General features: G+C 44.2%; 1 long non-coding RNA gene across 1 annotated transcript in view; it reads right to left on the minus strand.

Moving 5' to 3' along the window:
- The window catches only part of LOC108527927 (uncharacterized), a 23,234-nt gene extending 20,288 nt beyond the window's left edge, over positions 1-2,946 (minus strand). The window contains exon 1 of the long non-coding RNA XR_001884980.1: positions 2,919-2,946. This is a non-coding gene — a long non-coding RNA (uncharacterized LOC108527927). The remainder of the gene's footprint in view (positions 1-2,918) is intronic.
- Between the last annotated feature and the right edge of the window lie 282 nt (positions 2,947-3,228).

Below are 3,228 nucleotides of genomic sequence, written 5' to 3' on the forward strand. Positions count from 1 at the left end.
AGACCAGATAACAGGAAAAAAATCAGAATCTTTTGTAACCTAATCTCAAAAATGACAGTCCATTGATTTCACTATATTCTTTTTGTTAGAAGCAAGTCACTAGGTAGGGCCAGCTCACACTTGAGGGCAGGGGATTACACAAGGGCATGTATGCTGAAAGGTAGGGCTCCCTAGGAGCCATTGTAGAGGTTGCCCACCATATTCAGCAATTTAGTTAAAGATCTGTGTGTGCCTGTGTGTGTGTGTGTGTGTGTGTGTGAGTGAGAGTCTTGCTCTGTTGCCCAGGCTGGTGTGTAATGGCGCCATCTCTCGGCTCACTGCAACCTCCACCTCCCGAGTTCAAGCGATTCTCCTGCCTCAGCCTCCTGAATAGCTGGGATTACAGGCGCCCATCACCATGGCTGACTAATTTTGTGTATTAGTAGAGATGGGGTTTCACTCTGTTGGCCAGGCTGGTCTCAAACTTCTGACCTCAGGTGATCTTCCTGCCTCAGTTTCCCACAGTGCTGGGATTACAGGCATGAGCCAATGAGCCAGACCTTAAAGATTTTATTTTATATTAGCCCTTATGGTGATGTTTTTTAGAATTTCAACAATTCAGTGAGATCTTTTTCAAAGAGAATCTAAAATATTATTGTCCTTAGAAGATATAGATTAGTTTCCTCTATCCAAAAGAAAATAGAGATTTATAATAGGGTATTCAATGTGATTGAAATTAATTTTGCTCCCCCCCCCAAAAAAAAACCCAAAAGCCAGAAAACACCCAGTGGGTAGGAGGAACTTAATGGCTGCTGTGTGAGACAAGGGTAATATCCATGAGAAATTCACGGGTCTTCAGAGAAGATGGTGGCAGATCTCAGTGCTTCTTCCTGGAGAATAAGTGCTATTAAAAGTTGGGATGGCCCTGACAAAGACGCAGTGACAGATACGGGCAATTGAGGCTCTCTGGATAAAATTCCCCCAAGGGCAGAAACCAATGTGATAGTGGTCAGGCCCTTTGACTAAGTCCAGTGATGAAAGGAGAACCATGGTTCTGGCAGCAGATGCTGGAGGCTCTCCTTCTCAGTCATCCTGGGCAAGGCCTTTTGCCCAGTGGCAAAGGATTTAGAAGTGAACCTAAAGAGCTCTAACACTGGGATCGCAGGGCAATGCTGGCATGGGACAGCCTTGTTCAACTGTAGCACTGGTGAAGGGGAAGCTTGTCCTCTTCCCACAGTGGTGAGCCACTATAACCTGAGCACTCTGGACACCACTGATAGTGGGGGTCTCAGAAGCAGGAAACTCAGCACCATCCTTGTTTCTTTGGACCCAACAGTGACAACCTATTCCAGTGCCAACAGCTGCAATGGCAATGTGAGTATGATCTGGGATTTGTTATGTCCAGGCAAACAGGGCTGGCCCTTGGATGTGAGTGAGGGAGTTCCCTGTGAGAACCTTGGGTTTATAGGGAATAAGTTGTTCTGAGGGTGGGAAATAGATTCCCTACTAACCTGAGGATCTATTTATCCCATTGTTGTATTTTAGAGGCTATTGCAAGAGGCTGGGAAATTTACATATATCTACATCCAAACTCTAAAGCAGAACACCCCAGTTATCTTAGATGTCTTAGATACTCAATGCAAATATTTATTTATCAAATCAAAATTACCACAGGCTTGTAGCTGGCTGAGGTGGTTTGGATCTGTGCCCCCATCAAATCCTATATTGAATTGTAATCCTCAATGATGAAGATAGGGGCTGGTGGGAGGTGACTGGATCATGGGGCTTAATGAGTGGCTTAGCATCATCCCCTTGGTACTGTCCTTGCCATTGTCAGTGAATTCTCATGAGATCTGGTTGTTGAAGAGTGTGCAGCACCTTCCCCTTCTCTCTCTCTCTTGCTGTTCCAGCCATGTGACTTGCGTGATTTCCTTCAGTCTTCTACCATGATTGTAAGTTTCCTTGGGCCTCCCCAGAAGCTAAGCAGATATGGGCATCATGTTTCCTGTACAGTCTGCAAAGCCATGAGCCAATTAAACCTCTTTTCTTTATCAATTACCCAGTCTCAGGTATTTCTTTATATCAATGCAAGAATGGACGAATACACTGATAAACCTTGCTTCCAGTCCTGGTGCTGTTAACAACTGGATAAGAGACTTCTCTGAACTTCAGTGTTCTCACTAATAGAACAAGGTTGAATTTTTGAGGCATAAATTCCTTTGAGACCTGCTAAAATGGAACCTTTTAGAACATGTACTACATCTTACTCATCTTTCCATCTCCAGTCACCAGCCCAGTGCCCAGCACAAGTTGGCACCAAGTTTAATATGTTAGATAGCTTTTGAGTACTTTTATTTTGTTATTTTTGTGTTTTGAGACTGAGTCTCACTCTGTTGCCCAGCCTGGAGTGCAGTGGCGTAATCTCAGTTGACTGTAACCTCTGCCTCCCAGGTTCAAGTGATTCCCATGCCTCAGCCTCCCTAGTAGCTGGGACTACAGGCACCTGACAGCACACCCGGTTAATTTTTGTATTTTTAGTAAAGACGGGGTTTCACCATGTTGGCCAGGCTGATCTCGAACTCCTGACCTCAAGTGATCTACCACGTTGGCCTCCCAAAGTGTTGGGATTACAGGCGTGAGCCACCGTGCCCTGCCAACTTTTGATTACTTTAAAAAGAAATGAACCAAAATGTTGCCCTCTGTTGGGATGACTAAATGCTAACTCCATGATTAGCACAGCTATTTCAAAGCCACACATGGGAGCAAAAACCTTGCATAGTTTTTATATTGAGATGTTTTCAGTTGCAAGTAGAAAAAAAATCCAGCTCAAGATGGCTTATGACTAAAAAAGATCTTCTGGCTCAGTAATAACTAAAAGGTTCACAGGTAGTAGGCTTCAAGTGCAGTTTGATCTGGCTGTATTTCTGTGGCTGTCTTACCTCTACCCACCTCTGTGACTGGCTTCACAGTTTAGAACAAGACTTCAAGTCACAGTTTAGAACAAGGTTCTAAACCATCTTCTAATTGGTCCATCCCTGAACCAATCACTGTGGTCAGATTATTTTAGACCAATCATGATCTATCCCAGCAGCTGGGGTGTGAGATTAATCCAACTAAAACCTTGTGGCTCCAACACAGTGGAAGAGGGAAAGAGAGGATGTTGAGAATATTGTTAATCAATATCCACACCTCACCTTCAAAATGCTCATACTTACCTGAGCGGCACAAACTTCAGCCAGCTACAACTCC

Source organism: Rhinopithecus bieti, unplaced genomic scaffold, assembly GCF_001698545.2.
Source record: "Rhinopithecus bieti isolate Rb0 unplaced genomic scaffold, ASM169854v2 scaffold_758, whole genome shotgun sequence".
NCBI lineage: Eukaryota > Metazoa > Chordata > Mammalia > Primates > Cercopithecidae > Rhinopithecus > Rhinopithecus bieti.